Source organism: Macaca nemestrina, chromosome 1 (assembly GCF_043159975.1).
Source record: "Macaca nemestrina isolate mMacNem1 chromosome 1, mMacNem.hap1, whole genome shotgun sequence".
NCBI classification, from domain to species: Eukaryota; Metazoa; Chordata; class Mammalia; order Primates; family Cercopithecidae; genus Macaca; species Macaca nemestrina.
The window spans coordinates 56,659,485-56,682,634 of record NC_092125.1 but is presented as its reverse complement, the minus strand read 5'-3'; the positions used below and the strand labels follow the sequence as shown (position 1 = coordinate 56,682,634).

Here is a 23,150-nt window from a genome sequence, read left to right as displayed (position 1 = left end):
ACTTCTAAAAATTAACATTTGGAGCCCTCTTCTTTCTCCACATTTTCTCTTAAGATTTTATTGATTCCCACCAATTGAAATACTATAGATTTCCAGGGACTTGAATATCCATCCATATTTTCTACCCTTAGCCCCCAACCTCAATACTCCTATTTTCTACTGCCTAAAATAACAAGGCACTTGGGTGTTTCAAGGACAACCATATCCAAACCTGAACTCTTGGTTTTCCCACTTTTCACACCTGCTTTCCTGCCCCAGCACACTCCCCTACCTTGATGAGGACACAGCTACTCAAGCCAGACATGTTGATGTCATCTTGGATCCTCCTTTTTCCTCATTCCCCATTCTCATTTCAAGCATCCAAACCCAATCCAGAACCAAGTTGTTTCCATTCTGTCCTCTAAAATGTTTATCAATTTCATCTTCTCCTTCCCATATCCAATACCACCATGTCCAGGCAGCACCGTTTCTCTTCTGGAGACTGGTACAGCCTCCTAACCTGTCTCCCTGCTTCCACTCTTGCACTCCTCTAAGCCATTCCCACACTGTAGCAGAAAAGAGTTTCCTAAAATGTAAATAAGTCCATGCTATTTCCTTGCATAAAATCTGTTAAAAGGTTTTATTTGCAATTTAAATAAAATTCAAACTCCTTATCAGAGCCCATAAATTCCCATGAGTTCTAGCCTTCACCTGGTTCTCACACCTGATCCTGTACGACTTTTCCACATTTGCCTTCATCCCATTACATACCCTGTTACTTCAGCAGTTATCTTTCCGTACTACTTCTCATCACTGGAACCTTCTCGATTTTACATCACTGCTTCACTCTCACCTTCTCAGCAACACTTTTCTTGATTATCCTTTCTAAAGAACATCCCCAACTATTATCTACCTCATCTCAACTCCTCAATCATTTATTTCATAACATTTTCCAATAATTGTGAATTTTTATTTTTCACTTTATTTACTAACCTTTTTTCTTTTTATTTATTTATTTATGTATTTATTTATTTTTAAATTATACTTTAAGTTCTAGGGTACATGTGCACAACGAGCAGGTTTGTTACATATGTATACATGTGTCATGTTGGTGTGCTGCACCCATTAACTCGTCATTTACATTAGGTATATCTCCTAATGCTATCCCTCCCCCCTACCTCTTACCCACAAGAGGACCCCGTGTGTGATGCTCCCCTTCCTGTGTCCAAGTGATCTCATTGTTCAATTCCCACCTATGAGTGAGAACTAACCTTTTTTCTATCTTCCCACTTAACTGTAAACTCCATAAGAACAAGGGCTTTGCTTATCTTGCCCATCAAATCACTTGTGCCAGGAATGGTGCCTTTTGTTTTACAAGATGCCCAATAAATATCTGTTATCAAAGAAGATAGTGATGGTATAAATGAATAAGTAGATAAATAAAAGATGTGCACATCTTTTTTCTTGTGAGAGGAATCTCTAACATGAATGATTTTGTTAGATAGAGAAACAGTACAAATTTAACTTCAGCCATTAAGTTTTGAGACCCTTATACAAATAATGTACCTTTTCTTGGCACAATATCCTCAAATATAAGATGGCAGATAGTATTTTGCAAAATTAGAAATGAGTTAAATGAAATGACATATCAAGCATCTAGCACAGTGTTTTATATGTAGAAGGAGCTCAAGAAATATTAGCTCCTTGGAGAACATAGGCTGTGATCTAGACATTCATGCAAGAAGCAAGGGGAACTTATTTCTGTTGTTGGTGTTGCCACTTAATTTTTCTCTGACCACTTAACCACTTTTTTTTATTTCCCTATTTAAGGAAAATTCTCTACCTCTTCCCACCGACAAAATTCTCTCTCACAGTAGCTTCCTCAGCTAATGATTGGACAATCTATCATTCCCTCCACTAGAAAAATTTAAGATAGTTTCTTTTTGAACTTTAACAGTAGCTAAAGGGGAAAAATTAAAATGCTAACTTTTTTCAAATTATATCCTAGTCCAATTTCCAAAATATTTCAATCCATAATTTTGAGCTATTTTTGAACATGAGTTTCAAAAAACTACAAGCCCATCTTTTCCAACCCCTTACCTAACAATTTGATATCCAGTTACAAGCCCATGAGAATCGCCTACCTGAAGGAGCCTGCCACCATGCCTGCGGATGACACTTGTTTTGGATCAATGGACTTTGCTTTCACGTGTAATCAGTTGGCTCACACTAACTGTTAGGGGTTTGAGACCTTTGTTTCCTTTGAGAGAGACATGGTGTTTCGGGGAAATGGTCAAAAGAAACTGACCGTTCCACTTTATGGCCAGCACACTGGCTAATAATCACACAGGTGCTTTATTCTCCAGCCTGAACACATGAAGGGTTACCAGCTAATAATATTCCATGTTGTGTGATTTGGCATAAACTAGAAAATCAAGGGACTGCTATTTAATAACAAATAACTTCTTCACTAGATGAACCATCAGTTTATCCTAGTTTGGAAACATCTAGATGAATAAAAAATCTAGGACACTAAGAGCTATTAGCATTCTAAAATCTTCAGTTCTCAGTTGATCCTCATTTTTAAACTAAAGGTGTACATTCGATGAAACTAGCATTTTCTTTTCCCCAAGTTTGAAATAAAGACATAAATTTTATCATGTTGATCATTGAACCCTAATTGTTAAAATGTCCACTGACTCGAGGAAAACAATTCAACAAAACCCTCTGCCCTCCAGAACTTCCTGCTCTGGGTGAAGTGTATGAAGGTAAAGATGGCCACATGTTCTTTGACAAGACTTGAACAATAGAAAGAGCCTTGAGCAGCTTTCCATAAGGAGAGGATATGTTTGAGGTGATGGACATGCTAACTACCTTGGTTTGATTGTTATATAATCACACTATACCTTATAAACAGGTATAATTATTATGTTTCAATTATAAACAAAAAATGGCAGCTTATATGTCCTGTCTCTTGCACACTCATTCTTGAAGCCTTGAACCTTCAACCTAGAAATCCAACTACACTGTGGCTTCCATGCTGTGAGGGAGCCCAAGACAGCCACAAGGAGAAGTCATGTAAAGTAGAGATCAGCAAATTTTTCTGGGAAGGGCCAAATGGTAAGTATTTTAGGTTTTGCAATATATATGGTTTTTGTTGCAACTTTTCAACCCTGCAATTACAGAGATTATAGGTTATTTAAACAAACACGTGTGGCCATCTTCCAATAAATATAGACATAGATTTGAATTTCATATGTTTCACACCTCATGAAGAAGCAGTCTTCTTTAGATTTGTTTAAACATTAAAAAATTTGAAAACCTTTTTGTTTGTGGGCTGCACAACCACAGGCTGCAGATGGGTTTTGGCTGAAAATGAGAGAGAAAACGAGAGAAAAGAGATATTCAGCCAGCCCTCAATTGTTCCAGCCTACAGACGTTTATGTCATCTCAGCTGAGGTCCCAAGCATCGGAACAAGATGAGTCATCTGCACTGGGTACTATCCAAATTCTTAGCCCCAAGAATCATCAGATGTAATAATAATAAATTATTTTAAGCCCTAATTTTGGGAGTAGCTTATTGAGCAAAAGTAGATAACTGGAACAACTCCTAAAGCAAACACAACAATGAGAAACTATATATAGTTGTAACTCTGTGACCACATCACTAGTATTACCTCTCAGAAATGCCCTTTAAAAATATACGTGTAATATATAATTTTGGTTAATAATTGATTTTCTTCGTGTCATTGATATATACCATTATCAAAGTCAGCAAAGTTTTGTTACAAATCACATTGAAAGGTGTAAGTTATAGTAAAACCAAATAGGAGATGAATTTTCTAAGTTTGCTATTAGAAATTAGGTAATAAAAGAAGCTTTCAATGTCTCATATCTAGATTTAAAGGAATAAAGAGTAATCTACTCTAAAACTGACCTATTCATTTGTGCCAGTCAACTGCAATTCCTCTTTCTTCTGGTAACCCTTTGAATATATCCTCCTCTGCCACTCTCACTCCCCATAACTCCAGAGAAGTTGTTTATAGAGATGGGGCACAGGTCTAAGCCCATAGGAATGCAGCATTTACCTGACCAAAAAAATTGGTTCTACGATAGACATATACCCCAATCATAGTCATTGTAGTCTGGTCAATTTTAAGTGGTATTTTGCAGAAAGAGATTCTCACTCCTGTTTTTTGTTGTTGTTGGGTGTGTGTGTGTGTGTGTGTGTGTTTGCTGGACTGAAAATTGGAAAGGCTGGAGTTTGGGTCTTCCCTTGCTACCATAGAAATTCTAAGTCTAAAGCCAAAGCAGCATAAATTCAACCATGGGGATGGGAACAAAGAGCTGTAGAGAAACATGATATTGTTTGCATACTCAATCTAGTATGTCAGATCTAGTTATATCCCTAAACGTTTTATCTTAGCCAATAAATTACATCTTTGCTTAAGTTAGAGTAGGTCAAATTTTGTGACAATTGTGACAGAAAGTGCAAAGTCCCCACATGGGAAAAGAGAATTTCTTCCACTGGAATATTCATTTACTTATTCTTTAACAAATATTTTTAGACTTATATCTAGTATATTCAAGCCACTAGCAATAGGACCCAAAAACACAAAAATAAGTAAGAACAAAGTCCACATTCCACAAGCAGAGGCTCACTACCAAGTAGTGAAGACAGACTTATAAACAAATATTAAAATGGAGTGTGATTAAATTGTCATGGCACTGAGACCTAAAGGAGGAAGTGATCAACTCTGCTTGAGTGGGCCGTAGAAGGTGCATAGGGGACACCTGTGAGCTGGGTGGGGGAAGGCAACAATTAACTTCCAAATAGAGGGTTAGCCGGTAGGAATGCAGGGAGATTTCCAAAAGAAACATCTCATTTGGACAGCTGTAAATACTTTATTTAGCAGACACATAATACGCAGAAGATGAATTTGGAGAGACGAGCTATTCTCAGGCACTGAAAAGTCCTGAATGGGATCCTCAAAGGTTTGGATTTCAATCTGTGAGCAATCAAGGATCATCAAGGCATTGTAAGCAGGAGAGGCATAGGGGAAAACTTATTTTTAATAAAATCAGTAAGTAGCACAGGATGGGCTTGACTGAGAGGGCAATAATCATGACACCACGATGAGGATAAGAACCAAGGAAAAAGACATGAAGCTGTAACAGGAGCCAGAGGTGAAAGCTATTAAAAATGCCTTATCAATATGTTTGGGACTGTCAGCATGAGGGGAGCAGTGAAAAACTCCCAGATTATCCCTGAGCATCTAAAATAGTCAAACTGGTAAGATACAGCTGATGTGGATAAATGTAATTATTTCCCCATTCTCGCTTAAGTCTGATTTCTCCTGTTTTGCACCTGACAAATGCTTCCTTTTTTCTTCCTCTCTGCTACCAATTCATCTCTATTCTCCCTCAACAAAGAATGTACAGCTTGATAACAGTCTATTTTGTTTTTGTTATTTTGTTTTTGTTCTTTCATCTTCTTTGTGTCATGACTCTTTCAGCAAACTTTTAATTGATATATTCTCTCTCTCTCCCCCTCCCTCCCTCTTCTCTCTCTCTTTTCTTTATTTTGTCCATGCACTCACAATGTGTCTCCTGACTTAAAATTCCAGGGGGGTGGGAAGTGGAGTAGAGATGTGGTGGGGATTGTTCAGACTTAAAGCCTAAGCACTTTTCAGGCTGGGTCCTCTACAACATTTTGTCCAGGTGGTATCTCACCAGCACATAGTGTAGGAAGTGCCACCTTGGCCTATAAGATGTAAAACAGCTAATGGAGGGCTCAAATGTAGCTCTCCACAAACTTCTCTCTTACTTTTGATGTGGGCGGAAATGAGCACTGCCTAAAATGCTCCACTGGTTTCACCCCTCCTAGCTGGGTGGTGCAACTGCAAAGCAAGTGCTGTGAACCTTGTGAGCGAACATTTGAGAGCCACAGATCCATGACCTGTGGCAATAACTTAGGGAACTATAAAACCAGAGGCATACTGATGCTAACAATAGGAACGTGGCCTTTCCTTCATCTTACTATGGAATGCCTTCCTGGCCCACAACTCAAAGGTGCCCTGAGAGCAGCATCTTCAGGAGTGCTGATGCACTTCCTTTGTGATGAACTAAACAGCCTCTGCTCTGCTGCAGAGCAAGGGTGAGACAGGAACATGTGCTCACAGGAAGTCAGTGGTTCCCTTTTTAACAATACCTGCTCCCAGTTCAGCCTTTTATAACTGCCTCTCAGAACTTCTATGTGTTGGACAGAGAAGCTAGGCTCTACTCTCCTTGCCCTTCTGTGGGACTCCTTTCCAGTGGCTGGGTGGAGGGGAGTTTGCTGGGGCAGGAAGCAGCAGAGGGAGTTCCACAGCAAAGGATGAGACTCAGCACAAGCTCACAGCTGTGTGAGCCGAGTTCTGTGCCTAGGTTAGATTTCACCTGTGGTTGTGGTAGGGGAGGGCAGCAGAAGTGTAATTCCTTCCGCATGACAGCAGATCAAGGTTCATATGTATGTGACATGCATATTAGGGCCAGCAGTTCCTCCTAAACAGGAGAGGTCCTCCCCTCCATGACACACACACATCCTGCCCTTAACTAATATTTACATGCTAACTCTGGACGATTCTTCATTTAAATAAAAAATGAATAATTTGAGGACACCTGAAATGACTTGAAAATGTCTGCTATGCTTAGAGATAAATGAGTGATGACACCATGTGGTTCATTATCTCCACAATGGTAAGGAAATAATTTAAGAGAGAAAAACAAGGTAAATAGGACCATATCAATGACAAAACTGACCTTATCTTCTTAAGTATATTATGAAGGAAAGTATATATTTTCATCTTGACCACCTGAATTGAGCCCTGAAGGAACTCCATTCTTTAGATCTACCCTTGTGATTCCCACTGATTCAATGAATAAAATTCCTTGAAGCCTGCTCTTTCATTTGTTTCTTTGGAGCACAAGAACCAGGACTGTGTTGGAAGACAGTGATCCTCAGCCTGATAGTCTGTGTTGATATATTTAAAAGAATGTAAGTAAATCTACACTTTTCAAATAGAAGAGGAAGTATTCACACAAACGTGTAGTGCCTCCCTGTAGATGGATATGATCAGCTATCTTAGCTGCAAGTTTACAATTGTTGACATACTATAGAGATGATATTCTCAAGAAAGGATCAGAAAAATTCACTAGTAGTGATATAGTGAATGGTAGAACTAAAAATCAAAGATCTAGGATCTCGTCTTTTGTCTGCTATTAATTAGCTGAATGGTGTTCCACAAATTGTTTGACTTTCTAATCAAGTCAGCAAGTCTCAGTTTTGTAATTGCCAAAACAAATGATTTAAACTTCAGAATCTCTAAGGTTCATATATGCTAATATTTAAATATGGAAAACATTATCTTAGTGTAAGGGCCCATTTCCCCTGAGTGAAGGGATGTAATGCACCAAGACAATAACAGCACAGCCAGGTTCTGGAGCTGTTTACCAGCCAAGGTGAATCCATCGACTTCCTCTGATGCTGTAAGGTGTCTTCTTCTATATCAATGTCCAAGAAATCTCAAGGATCCCTCCTCCATGGTCATTTGCATCAGTTACATTGGTGGTCTGGTTGAAATCAGCACACTAAGGTATGACTTCAATCTCCATTTGAAATCATTTCTCCTCCTAGCAGCTGATGAGGTTTTCCATCCCTCTCTGTTTCTGGGACTCCTGTGTCTTTCCTTCTCTCTGCAGCCAGTTTTTGCCTCTCTGCATAATATTTCAGATCTAGTTCCTGTAACTGGTAAGAGGATTACAATTAAACACGCAACCGAAATCTAGAAGTGTTTTGGTACGAGGTGTCAGAGCACTGCTTCTGGCAGCTTCTACAACTATGGATATGGTGTAGATAATTCTGTCAAAAGATGTATGGTCCTTAACATAGACATTAATGTCCTCAACAGTGCACATCAGCTGCCTCGCTGTGCATATCAGATTTCAGCAGCAGGGGCAAGTGGGAGTAGTACTGGCACCTTCAGCAAGTTTTGGAATGAGAGATGCCATCAGAGCTGTAAAAAAGAAAGACCAAGGATGGTAAGGGGTGGCATGAGGATGAGTCAAAGGTAGCATATATGAAACTATCTCCTCCCACCTCATAGGTGATACTCAAAACTACTTGAGAGAAATGTGAGGAAGGCTAGAGTTCACAAGTGGCAGAAGGGATACTGTGAACCTATTCTTGTCTATTGAGAATGGAATAGGAAACATATTTGGCACATATTTTAATAAGATGCTTTTTGAACTCCAACTGTCTGCAAATCACTTATAGCCAATATAAACAATTTATAGTTAGCATCTATACTTTCCGCAATTCCCAGAATCTTAACACTAATACAATATTCTATGTTACGGTATATGCTCTTGGAATAACATGTCAAATACACTGAAACTCTAAAGTATAAAATATAGAGTATTAATAATCAACTGATTCACATTTATTTAAGCCACAAATTTGCATTGATTGTCTACCCTTTATTAGTTCAATGTGGTGTTATTATAGTGACAGTGTACTAATGATCCAGTAAAAATGTACATCAAAATTAAGAATAATTTAGATAAATTTGGAGAGAGCATGATTCCAAACAATAATAGAAAAATGATGATACCATATTAATAACCATCATTTATTGGTTGCTGTTTTCATAAAACTCCTACATACATTACTTTATTTAAGTGTAAGAATCAATACTGAGTAGTATATTATCTCCATTATAGAGCAGGCAGAGGGATTTCAAAACAATGATTGCAAACTTATGGCTGTTTTTTTTTTTTTTTTTTTTTTTTGACTCATATTATTGCTGTGGCTCTTTTAATCTGAATTAATTGGTAGCATTCAAAAATAAGAAGAATTTACATAAAAATTATATTTTTAACTTCCCTTTAAAAACAAGAATATTGTACAACACCAGAGTCCACATTCTCAGCATGACAATAATATGCTGATGTTGAATAATGTATATTCCTCTAAACAAGGCACCCAACTAGTCGCTAATATATTTTTTAAGATTTAATTGATATATAATACACATATGGAAAAATGCAAAAAAAGGATTATTTTTATAAAGTTAACACAAAGTTAATTTTTACATTAAGAAACACCCAAATCAAGAAACAGAACATTATTAACACTTCCAAAGCCCCGCTTGTCTTCCTTCCAAATGACTCCCACCACCAAACATCATCACTGTCCTGATTTCTTACACCATAGGTTATTTTTTTGCTTTATCTATTTATTTATTTTTCTTTGAGACGGAGTGTCGCTCTTTCGCTCAGGCTGGAGTGAAGTGGCACAATCTCGGCTCACTGCAACCTCTGCCCCCTGGGTTCAAGCGATTCTCCTGCCTGCCTCAGTCTCTTGAGTAGCTGGGATTGCAGGCATTCGCCACCATGCCCAGCTAATTTTTTGTATTTTTAGTAGAGACAGGGTTTCGCCATGTTGGCCAGGCTGGTCTCAAACGCCTGACCTCAGGTGATTCCCCTGCCTCAGCCTCCAGCAACCACACCCAGCCAACCACCACATCTGGCCATTTTTGCTTGTTTTTGAGCTTTACATAAGTGATACACAATTTCTTTCTTGTGTGTGGCTTCTGTTCCACATCATTTTGTTTGTGAGATTCATTCATGTTGCACTGCGTATTTGAAGCTTGTTCATTCTGGTTGTTGTATAGAATCTATTCATGAACATATATCCATTTTATTTATTCATTTGATTTTGCTATACATCTGACTTCTTTCTAATTTAAGACTATTGCAAATAGTGCTGCTGTGAATATTCTGCTGATGAATATCTTTTGGTGAATGTATATACCATTTCTCATAAGAATTCCTAAGAATAGAATTGCTGGGTCATATCGTATACATACATTCAGCTTTAGTTAGACAATACCAAAAATATTTCCAAAGTGATTACACCAATTTGCACTTCCACCAGTAGTGTATGATCATTCCAACTGCTTCACTTTCTCGCCACCACTTTCTTCTCTCAACCTTGCCTTATGTATTGTTATTCCAATGTGGTGTAATAGTATCACATCATAGTTTTCATCTGTATTTCACTGATTATGAATGAAGTTGAATATTTTTCACAAGTCTGTTGGCCACTTAGGTAGCTTATTTTGTGAAGTGCCTGTCAAAGTCTTTTGTTCATTTTCTTTTCTTTTGAGTTTTCCTTCCTTTCCTAATTGATTTGTAGGAATTCTTTACATATTCTAAATACAAGGCTTTGTCAGTCTTGCAAATTATTTTCTCCCACATGTGGGCGTGACTTTTCACCTCTAACATGGTTTCTCATGAACAAAAGTTCTCAATTTTAATGTTATCTAATTTGCCTTTTTAAAATTTGTCCTTCTATGAAGAGTAATTTTTGTGCCCTGTACAGAAAATTGTTGGCCATCTGAAGTTTATGAAGATATTCTGCTATGATTTCTTTTTGAACATTTATTATTTGAGTATTCATATTCAGATATACAATCCATCTGGAATTGATATCTGTCCTTGATGCTGAAGTATGGGTTGGGATATGTATTTCCACGTGGTTATCCAGCTGACCCAGCACCATTTACTGAAAACAAAACAAAACAAAAAAACCCTTCCTCTGGTGAACTGTAGTGGTTCGTTTCTGGATTCTATTCAGCTCTTTATCTATTTTTACACCAACACTCAAAATTACTTTACCTTTATTAATATTCATAATTACTGATTATTATAGGATTTCACTCTCTCATTCTTGCTTTTATACACTGATCTATAAAAATGTAAGCCCCCCAGCATGGTCCCTCAACATCGTCTTGGCTAATCTTGGTCCTTTGCATTTCTTTATACATTTTGGAAACAGCTTGGCAATGTTCTCAAAATATCTCCTGGGATTTTTATTGAGATTGCATTAGATACAGCAATTTAGAAATAACTTATTTATATTACTCATCTTTCAAACTATTAATATGGTATACACTTCCATTTATTCAGGTATTCTTTCATTTTTCTTGGGAAAGTTTTGTTGCTTTAATTGTAGATGTCTTACATATTTTTATTAGGTGTATTCTTAAATAGTTGATGTTGTTTTTGTTTTTGTTTTTTTGAGACAGAGTCTCACTCTGTCACTCAGGCTGTAGTGCAGTGGCACAATCTTAGCTCACTGCAACCTCTGCCTCTCAAGTTCAAGTGAACTGTGCCTGGCCATAGTTCTGTTTTTTGATACTATTATAAATTGTATTGTATTTTTATTTTCATTTCCAATTTGTTTGTTCCTGATATAAAGAAATGTAGGCCAGGTGTGGTGGCTCACACCTGTAATCCAAGCACTCTGGGAGGCCGAGGCAAGTGGATCAGGAGTTTGAGACCAGCCTGATCAACATGGTGAAACCATGTCTCTACTGAAAATACAAAATTAACTGGGCATGGTGGCACACACCTGTAATCCCAGATACTTGGGAGGCTGAGGCAGGAGAATCACTTGAATCCAGGAGGCTGAGGTTACAGTGAGCCGAAATCGGACATTGTACTCCAGCCTGGGCAACAAGAGCAAAACTTTGTCTCAAACAAAACAAAAAAAAAAGAAAGAAAGAAAGAAAGAAACAAATAAAAAAGAAAAAAAGAAATGCAATTGGTTTTTGTTTAATGACCACATGCTATTGTCATTCAATGCTGCTAAAATCACTTACAAATATTAGTAATTTGCAGATTCATTTGGATTTTCTATGTACATGGCCGTATTTCTGCCATTCTTTGCCTTATGCCTTTTATTTCTTTTTCTTGCATTAGTCTACTAGGATGGGCCTCGAGTACCTTGTTGGGAAGCAGTGATGATACTGGGTAACAACTTTCAGTCCCAAACACAGGCAAAAAGCTTTCAATAATATCACATTTACTATAGGATATTCTGTAGGTTTTTACAGAAGCTCTTTGTCAGATTAAGAAACTGCCTTTCTCTACCCAACTCTCTAAGGTGTTTTTCTTTTTTTGCATCATAAATGTATTTATATTTTCCTACACCTGAGGAGATTATTATAAGATTTCTCTCTCTCATTCTCTGTCTCTTTTTTTAAATTATGTAGTAAAATTTCATTGATTATTTTTGAATAGTAAACTTTCCCTTTAATTCTTGGAATAAAGTCTACCTGGTCACAATATATGGTACTAGGTAGGTCTATTATTCTTCGTACATTTCTCTGGTTTTATGTACTCATATTTTACTTAGTATTTTTGCTGGTTTTTTTTTTTTTTTTTTTTTTTGTAATTTGCTAGAGTAAATTTTTGATAACAAGGTCCTGCTAGGCCAGGCACAGTGGCTCACACCTGCAATCCCAGCACTTTGGGAGGCCAAGACGGGTAGATCACTTGAGGTCAGGAGCTTGAGACCAGTCTGGCCAACATGGTGAAACCCCGTCTCTACCAAAAATACAAAAATTCGCCGAGAATGGTGGCATTCACTTATAATCCCAGCTACTCAGGAGGCTGAGGCAGGAGAATTGCTTGAACCCGGGCGGCAGAGGTTCCAGTGAGCCAAGATTGCACCACTGCACTCCAGCCTGGGCGACAGAGCAACACTCTGTCTCAAAAAAAAAAAAAAAGAAAAAAGAAAAAAGAAAAAGATTATGCTAGCCTCTTAAACTAAACCGGAAGTGTTTCCTTTTTTGAGTTCCCAAGAAAAGTTTATACAAGTGAATGTTACTTCTTACAGTAGAGGAAAAAAAAAACTTGTGTTTTCCTCACCCATTTCAAGATTCACAGGTGAAATTTATATATAATCAAGGTTTTATGTGACATGGGATCCTTCAGAAATGAAAACTGAAAGACCCAGGGAAGACCATCTGTTTCTATGTTAAATCTAATCAAAGAAGTGGGTAATTTTATAGCAATATGATTGGACAAATATGTATGCTCTAATGGGAATAAACTGAGCAAGGCCTGTGTGTTCAGAGTCTTCTTGGCCTATCTGTGCAACATTTCTTTCTTCTTGGCATAGGGCAGGGCATCTGTCACAGGAGGGTCTTATGACCTACTTTCAGGAAAAGTAGGTCATAGACTGTTCTTTCTAGGTTTTATGGCTTGCTTTGGGGGAGAAAGTGGGGCAGGAGGCAAAAGGATGGAAGAAGGTCAGAGAGACCTCACTTCTGAGGCCCTTTTGTTTTCTTGAGCTCAAAGACAGCACGGCAAGGCACGATACTTTGGTGTATGATGTTCTAAACCCCAACATTACAAAAAGCATTTGGACCTGGAGGATTTTTGAGGGGAAAGAAGAGCAAAGATTTTAAATTTTAAAAAATCAATTTGTAAGTAAAAAACTTTTAACTTTCTAAGTCTTCTTGAGGTAGTTTTGATAAGCCATGTTTTCAAAAAAGTTATTAATTTAATACAAATTAACAACTTTATTGACACAATGTTATTCTTAATATAATTTTACTAACTCTTCAAAGTTTACAAGATGTGTTACAATGCCACTTTTTAAGTCCTGGTATTGGCATTTTATATATTCCATCTTTTTTTGTTTGTTTGTTTTCCTAGAGATTTATTCACCTGTTCAAATAACAGGCTTCTATGTTTTCTTAATTTTCTCATATAAATTTAATTTATATTTCATTGTTTTTTTATTCCTATCAATATTATTTCCCTTCTTGTATATTACCTTGATTTGATTTGCTATTCTATTTTTAGTTTCTTGAGTTAGAAGCTTAGGTCATTGATTTTTAATGTTCAATATTATCATAAGTTACAACCTTAACTCCTTCATCCCTGAAGCCATTTGGGTTCACAGATCATTTAAATGACCATTAACTGGCCAGGCGCAGTGGCTCACACCTGTAATCCCAGCACTTAGGGAGGCCAAGGCGGGCAATTGGCCTGACGTCAGGAATTCGAGACCAGGTTGGCCAACATGGTGAAACCCGTCTCTACTGAAAATACAGAATTAGCTGGGCGTAGTGGTGCACGTCTGTAATCCCAAGTACTCAGGAGGCTGAGGTGGGAGAATCACTTGAACCCAGGAAACAGAGGCTGCAGTGAGCCGAGATCACACCATTGCACTCTAGCCTAGGCAAGAGGAGCGAAACTCCATCTTGAAACAAATACAAATAATAAAATAAATAAATGACCATTAACTTATCTAAAATCAGTGTGACGTGTTTGTAAGTTATACAAAGTGAATGATCAAATATTCAAATCCAGGACTGTCTGACAACTAAGTCCATGGTCTTTCCTATTCGTATAAAGTTGATCATATAAGCCAGGAAGCAGATGATATCCCCCACCAAAAAAAAGACAAGAAAGAAAGCAAAAGTAAAAGCAATGAATCTTGACTAATATCTACTTCTTGTCAAATACAGAGCAGCTTCTGGAGGAAATAGAGAAGGAACAGGAGAACCAAGAGAGTTATGTCTAGAGACTTCCTAATTGTGGAGCCTTAGACAAGTCCTTCCATCTTCCGAGGCCACTGTTTCTTCATCTGTAAAACAAGAAAGATGAGCTTATTATTTCCCAGGTTTTTCTCCACTATAACAGCAGAGTTTCAAAGAAGAAATGATGATTCATAATATTAAATGTTGCAGAGAGGTTAAACAACATAGTTTAAGAAAAGGACAATAAATTTAGTAATCAAGTAAGCATCATAATACTAAAAGTGTGATCCCAATTACAACAGTTTTTAAGATAAAATGGGTTTTATGCCTTTCTCAAGTAGACAGGGAAATCTGTGAGACGAGACATCTCCAACAGCACTTGCAAGTTGGGAAAAGTCATAGCAGGGCTAGGAGGAACCACACATAGACTTTTGTTAGCCAGATAATGACACTCAGTTTACTGAGTCCTCTTTCTCATAGCTACAGTGCTGTTTTGGTTTGGGCACAGGATAAAAACCAAGAAAGATCATGAATAGAAAAGAAAGGACAGATTAATTTAAGTTTTATCATCAAAGACGATCTGGCAAAAGTTAGTATAAAAAAATCTAAAAGAAACAGCATCATATCTAGATAGGGCAAACTTTAATAGACAGATAACGACACTCGGTTTTCTGAGACCTCTTACTCATAGCCACAGTGCTGTGCTGTTTTGGTTTGGGCACAGGATAAAATCAATCAAGAAAGATCATGAATAGAAAAAAAAAGGACAGATTAGCTTAGGTTTTACCATCAAAAGCTATCTGGCAAAAGTTGGTATAAAAAATCTAAAAGAAACAACATCATATCTAGATAAGGCAAGCTTTAATAGGACTAGTAAGTCATTGCACAAAGATGATTAGTGAAACATTTGTGACAAAATCCTTTTGTTGACCTAGGTCTTTCACCTATGACACTATGATGGCAATGCAAATTATAATTAAGAGCCTTAGTTCTCCCTGTTGAAAATATAGGAAAAGATTTCGCTTCTTTTTCTTAGCGCATTCACCTCAGAAAATTTGTAACTGTAAGCACTTTCTGTTCTCTTTATGATGTGTGTGGGGGCCTTTTATCAGCTTCATGACCCAGGGCTGTCCTTCTCAAGAAACTGGGAGCCATTTTTTGACATATACACGTAGCATCCCTATCTTCCAGTTTCTGTGGGAGGGCAGGATTCTAACTTCCTCCATGGGCATGTTGCTCCAAGTTGTAAAACTACCTCTTGTCATAGAGATACGATAAGTTTGTTTTATCCCTGGATAAAATCAATCAGTTAACAGAAATGCTGACTTTCATCACCATGGGAAAGTTAGGGTTAATTATGTGTGAGTGTTAAGTCTTCTTACTTGAAGACTAGTTATTGTTTTTATTGAAAAGGTGTATGCAATGGGTTATATCTCCTTGGCTATACATATGGGGGTGAGAGTCCTTTCCGCCTTGGTAATCTCTTAGCAGATTGCTTGTAAAGTGCATCACAGTCTGGCTTAATGCTTATCCTCTAGTGCTTAGCTCTACTACCTTTGTGGAGAGAATTTCTGGGTTGGGAGGTGATTTTGGTTTTAATTGTATTTTCACAACACGTATCAAGGTTGAATCCAGAACTGAACCATCTGAGACTCAAGAACACATTGCAAAATAAAGAAGCTCCTGCCTGGCCAGACTCCTTTATGTCTATTCCCAACAAACTAAATAGATCACTTGGCCAGAGGTAGATTGTTCTGGTGAAGGACAAGGAGAAGGGAGAGTCAATCCTACAATCTAGACACTTTAAATCAGAATCCCTTTCTTTGGTTCTCTCTCAGTAACTTTGTGCAGCTACGTAAGGGTCCTGTCCAAGAGCACACTCTCACATTGAAGAAATAAAGGCAGATACTGGATTCCACTGTTCAAGAGCTCAGAAATGAAACAGAGATAAAGTTACCTGGAAGCTACTGAAGTATTTCAAGGTCTCTGGCTTATATGAGCCCCTTTCAAAGTGCTAGAAGATATTTAGGTGGTTTTGTTTTTATATTTGCAAAAGTAAGATCTTTCTGTATTCCTTTCAATGAAGAAGACCAACTAAATCATAAAAGCTTTAGCCCCCTGCTGTGAAAGGTAAAAAGAAATCGCAAGGGAGCAAGAAAGGGTGGAAGAGTGACATTGAATTTATGCATGTTTTAAAGACAGGATTTTCATATGAAAGTAGACACTTTCCAAAAATAGCTACTACAATTCTTAGAAAAAAATTTAAATTCCTGCCAAGTAATAGAAACTTCAGTTACCCAAATGACCTAAATTCTTGACATTTAACTAAAAATCTGTCAGAAAATAGTTCACCAATATATCTGCTTTTCTTCCACATAATTTATTTTACACAATTAAATAGTGCCAGCTAAAAAGAAAATAGCATAATCCTTACAATGGTAGATACCATCTTTTGAAAACAGAATGTTTTTGAAATTGGCAAATTTTAAGAATTTAGGAGTGTAAATTATGAAAGTACAATGTGAATATTATTTTGCTCTCACATACTGAAATATTTCAGCAAACATGCATAAATCGTTATTTATATGTAACTTGTTCATTTTATTATTATAAATATGTTAGGGTATGTGGCAGAAGGAAATGACAACCCTTTGTCCAAACATCCTTATTTCTAAAAGTTTCTGAATTAAAATAATAATAACATTCACTAAGTGTAACCCCAAGTGGGTTCCGGTATAGGGTTATACAGAAAAAGCGATCAGTAAAGGTTAATTTAAATGTTTTGTAATGTATGCAAACCTCAAGTATGAAAGGGGATGTAAAGGATAGGATATCCTCAAGCCTGCTGGAATCCTGAAGGATCCTGGGAATGAGCTCTCTTACTTTGTGAAGGCATAGAGTTTTACTGAGGCTTTTACCTTCAGTAAAGGATGGAAGCATGAGACTGGCAAGGTATACACAGATTTGGGAGTGTGCAGATGTGCACTGGAGGCAGATGACCTGGGCTGGCTTTCTATGGCCCCTACTCCACTCCCCTTCTGAAGGAGCTAGCTTTTAAAAGATTTACTCTATGAGGCCTATGGGGTTGTTGAAGTTGGCTAGAACTTTAACTTTTATCTTTCCTTCATCCAAATTTCCTGTGAGAGTCCCCTTGACTTTCACAAAATGAATGTGCTATAGAAGCTGAAAGAACAGTGTAACAAGAATGGAGATTTCATCTGCCTCGTTTTTTTTTCGAATCCAGTGGATGAGGTGCTTTGGCCTATTCATTTTCTGCCACTTGGAATTCTACATGGACAAAGATGGTAGTTAAATCCTCCGGAGCAAGAGCAGTGTCTGGATGTGATGTGTGTAAGAGGTACGGTGAGGCCAATTCAGGTTAGCTGACAATTCCTCTTGGGCACTCGGGTGGTAGGGGAGAGGTACAGGCGCCATGGGATCAAAGGGCAAGACCTCAACAAACCATGCATTATACACAGATTCTTATTTTTTATGTTCTTCTGTAAATAATCTTAATGATTTAACAAATTTCAGCATTTGTTGCAATTGGAAGTCCTTTCTAACCAGACTCAAAGCCCCTGAAGTTTCCTCAGTTTTGTTTGTTTGTTTGATGGTTTTGGCTTTTGTTTTTGGTTTTATTTGGACATTGGTTTTTGATTCTGTCTTTATGATACAGTAACACAGAGCAATTCTCAAGAAGCAGTCCTGTGTTTGGTAATACCTGCTAATTATTAATAAATTACTAATAATATAAAATAGTAATAATTGGATTCTTGTTCAAAAAAAGAAAAGATAAAAATTCTCTCATTATTCACAGTTAATTATCTTAGCAGCTCAAATGTAAATACTACAGACTAATGAATTAGTTGCTTACAATTTATTAGTAAATAAATCAATGTAATTTTTCTTTTTAGAAATGAACACAAATAATGTTTACTTGGTGCATACAAAATATTTCCTTGATCTTTGAGGTATATGACAGAAGCCCTAAAATTTTAAATAGTAGCAGTGTTTTTTAAAAAAGTTATCTAACCATTGTAACGGTATAATTATTGAGATGATCTGTTAGATATCAATGTACTTTGATACATAGTAACAGCAAGAATGGCAATAATTTCATCACATTTAAAACAACTATTCCAAATACTCGTTTTAAAAACGTAAAATTTTCTGAGGAATACGCTTAATGAATTAAGTTGCCATATTCATCCAGCGTCATTTTACGTAGGACGCCACTGAAGCCCATTGTTTATTTTCCCCTGAAGCACGTGGCTATTGGCTAATTATCATGAGATCTAGAAGTTGAATCACATTTCTAGGGTACCATTTCTAAGAAGTATCTAAAAAATTTATAATTCTTTTTTTTTTCATTTAATCAGACTGAATTAGAGTAGCCTATGTCTCTTAATGGAGGATAAGAGCACTTGGTGTAAAGATGGTCACAATTTTGACCCAATGGCAAGTAGAGACAGCCAATTGTCATAGCTCATTGGTTGTTTCTTCATTTACTGAATAAAGCAATGCATGCTAAAGGGCTTTAAAAACAAAGTTTGTTTGTAAAAATAATATTTTAAAAAGCTCTTCGGCTTTCAAGGCAAATGTTGTCATGTATTTTATACAACATGACATGTGTCGATGTGACAGATTTGGGGATTTCAAAATATCCTATTAAGTGATGTGCTTTTACCTGTAGAAATCTGAAAGTTGCCAAGTGAATCTCCCATTGGCACAAAGACTTTATTTACATAGTGTAACAGAAGCTGTTATTTGGGACCTTGCTAAATTTGGTGAAAAAAAAAAAAAAGTGCCCCATTTATTTTATCACTTCTAAGTATAGAAGAAAATAAAAATACATAAAGGTAAGAAAATGCCAAAACCACGATGAATCACATAAAGTACATATTTTGAACACTGTGTCATGTAACCAGTGCTGACCACCTAAGCAGTAGCAACAACAGGGCACTTATATAATTTATAATAAATCCAGCCATATAGCTGAGTTTTATATTTTATAGGATCAAGATCCTCAATTTAGCACAAGAAAACAGCACAGGAACCTCAAGTCAAAATGATTTCGGATATTTATTTTTGTAAATAATTTTCAATTCAAGCCTTTTGCTTTTCTATACTTAATCTTGTAATATGAAAATGTAGGCAGATAATTAAAAAGAAAATAGAAAATAACAAAAATAAACTAATGTTAATATTCACTTATGTTTTTAAGGTAGTATTTATTTTCTTGGGTTTAAATTAAGCATCCTGAAATTGTTAAAGTCTAGGTTTCTTTGAAGCTTTGAGACTTTTAAGTTTAACAATATTACTAATGATATAAAGAGGTTAAAATGTGACTGCTGACATTATAATTAAAACTGCCAGATCTGGTTTACATAGGCTAACTCATTCATTTATGATCTACTGTGATTACTTTGTTTGTATATTGTGGTTGATATTGTAGGGCTTTATGTATTATTCATAACCTTATTATAATTAAAGTTTCTGTTTTGGACGACGTATTCTTAACAGGCTATGTCTGAGTACGAGTATGTTGGAAATTGTTCTCAACTAATTTCATATTCAAAATCTACAAAATAATTATCTTCGAAAGGCCCATAAAGTTTGAGGCATAATCTTTTGACTCTCAGAATTATCGAGTTTCCTTACGTAGATGGAATGTTTACTTGACATAGTAATAGTTCAATAAATGATAAGCATTGATTATGACATATGGTACTCCTGGCATTATATTATGCCAGGATTTCTTAGTCCCTGCTACTACTGACATTTTGGTCAGATAATTCTTTGTTGTAGGGATCTGTACTGGATATTATTAGATACTCAGCAGCACTCCCGACTTCAACTCACTAGATGTCATTAACATCTAGCAACAACCAAACCAAAATTTTCAACAACCAAAAATGTGTCCAGATATTGCCAATGTCCTCTGGGGTATAAAACTGCCACAAGTTGAAACCCCTGGATATTTTTTAAAATAAGTTAGGAAACCAATAGAAATGAGCTATATCTTTTACCTTTGATTGGTTTAAAACCACTTTCAATTAACATGGAGTCATCATGGCAGTTTTTCTCTCCTTCTTCCATAGCTATGAAACAGTTACAAGAGAAATGGAGAAAGATGCGGTGTTATCAGGAGAGAAGGAGATGGAGTAATGCTAAATTGTACCATCTAAACTGTGTGGAGAACACATGCATAGGAATTGTTACTAGGTTGTTCTGTGGTCCATCAAAATCTCCATCTCTGACACATATAAATGCAGAAATTGGTAGCTTTTCAAGTAAAAAAGAATAGGCTTTGTATACTCCAAAGTGATTTTCAATGAAACAGAACATTTACATTTGTCCTTGCTATTTTCCCGGAGTGTGCCATGACAGAATCCTCACCCGGGGTGAACCTCCCACCGATGCCTCATCACACTGGCCCGCCTGTTGTCATTTTTGATGTGGCCTTGTAGAGTCCTGCTCAGAGCTGACTTAGCTCTGGGCTGCTCCTTACAGAAAATGTTAACAAGCACAGGCATTGAGGAAACAGCTCTCCTGCAGGGATTTTGACCTGAGGCCACAGATTCAGGAGTGAGTTTATAGCTTCATAGCATGTTTTTAATTTAGTCACCTCAAAGATTTGTATTTCTCAGACTTGCAAACTGCCCACCCCTCCTCCCATCCCTTGAGGGTCCCCCACCCCCATTCCCAACCCCAGAGGAAGTTTCTCTTGTAAAGAACAGAGAGTCCAGTTAGGTAACTAATGAGCTACATACACTGCTTGATAGACAGCTTTTTCCCTCTTCAAAAGACAGCTCATAGGGGTGCTTTGTGTTTGTGCACTACCAAAGTCACCACAAATCACCCCTTATGCAGCCACCTCCACCAAATTATTTTCTATTTATCAGACTTGATCACTAAGAGTAGCTTTTAATCTGAATTTTGACAATTGAAATTTTAGCTACCTCTGAAAACGAAAATAATCACTCATAGAATTAACTTTTTACACAGAAATTTCACATTCTGACGACTTGAAGTGGCAGGTTTTATACAATCTAAGTTTTCTCATTATTGACAGTTTTGTGTCTGGTAATTCTTTGTTGTGAGGTATGTCCTAGGCTTTGCAAGATGTTCAGCAATACCTCTGTCATTTACCCACTAGATGCCAGTAGCAGCCCCCTCCCTTCCCCCACAGTTTTGACAACCAAAAATGTCTCCAGACATTGACAGATACCCCCTGGGGGTAAAATCGCCCCTGATTGAGAACCACAGATCTAATGTGGCACAGAGTAAGTATCTGTCATTTGACTATGTGCTAGAACTTTAAGACTGTTACACGTTTACTACTAGAAACACTTATAGTTACACATGACCCTTTTTCCCCCAAAAGGAAAACCCTTAAGAATTTAATTTTCAAAAAACTTTTTTACCAAATATCTTGAAAAACCCATTTATTAGAAAGCCATAGTTTTTCATTTTTTTGTGAGGGGTTTAAGTAATAAGTGTACATTTCCATAGTCAAGAGAAATATGACAATTCTCTCTGGCAGTGACATACCGGTTTCATGTGGACTTCCCAACTTCCTTGGATCAGGTCCATAACCTCTGTATTGCAGAGTCTTCAGGGGAAAGCTGGGCCGTGAGATAAGTTGAACCTGTTGTTAATCATGTATTTGTGATTGAATAATAGGGAACTGAGTGACTTAAGATTTTTCACTAAGAAGATATTATCAAAGCAGCAAGTGACAAATTTTACCAAATAGCATTATTAAAAATTAATTTAATTAATGTAGTTTTGATATCACTAGTACATGAGGTACATTTGTTATTAATATTTTTAATTTTAATTTTATAAAATAGATCGATATCTATGCAACTGTGTAGTTTCTTACTTACCTCAAGGAAGGAATTAAAATAGAGCATTATCTATTGCACTTTACAAGCATTATCCTTGATACATAAACTTTAAATAAAGGCTATTTGCTATAATCCATAAGAAAAACTCTGGTGAAGAGCAAAGAAGTTGTATGTAACAAGTGGAATAATTACAAAAATGGAAAAATAAAGAAGCACCAAAAAGAGTGACATTGTAAAATGCAGTGACATTTTACACTTAACAGCTTTGCAGTTTAGAGGACACTTTTGTTATTACATAATAATGTATAAAAATTACATAATGAGACCTCAGTGAACAAAAGGCAAATAAATAATTTTTACTTAATCTTACTGTTACTAGAAGCAGGAATGGGGTATGGAGTATGAATTTTGTCATGCAATAGGTGGAATACAGTACGATGAAGGCTTCTCGGTAATTTTGGACAGATATTCCAGGTAACTCAGAAATACATGCTGATCTCTGTAAAATCTTTCCTGCTGTGTGATTTAAAAAGAAAGGCAAGCTTGCTTGCAGGCATTATGTAACTGGCAACCGCAACTGGAGATATGTTATTGCCCGGATCTATGAGGTGCCAAACATGGATAGAAACAGCAGAACTCTAACGTAGAGTTCAAGGTTAATTAAGACATTGTACTTTAAATGACCAACCTTGTAGTAAGTGTGGAGAAGGGATTATCTCCAATTAGTCCATCAATTTTGAGGTAAGTTACCATCCGCATGGATTATTTTGGCTTAGCATGGGTTATAGATCAGAGTAAGACACAAAAGATGAAGAAGGAAATGTCAAAAGAAGAGCATCATACAGGGTCAGGAACAACAACAAAAATTCATTAGTTGCTTCTGACTAAAAGTCCTGTTAATAGTCTAGTGAGAATAAATGGAAACTAATACAAAAGCATC

General features: G+C 36.7%; 1 long non-coding RNA gene across 1 annotated transcript in view; it reads right to left on the bottom strand.

The window, feature by feature from the left end:
* LOC105484673 (uncharacterized) overlaps nt 1-23,150 on the bottom strand; it is a 202,625-nt gene that overhangs the window by 5,144 nt on the left and 174,331 nt on the right. The window contains exons 5-8 of the long non-coding RNA XR_011612443.1: nt 21,912-22,008; nt 20,387-20,458; nt 11,435-14,464; nt 7,472-7,765 (exon numbers count right to left, since the gene is read on the bottom strand). This is a non-coding gene — a long non-coding RNA (uncharacterized lncRNA). The remainder of the gene's footprint in view (nt 1-7,471; nt 7,766-11,434; nt 14,465-20,386; nt 20,459-21,911; nt 22,009-23,150) is intronic.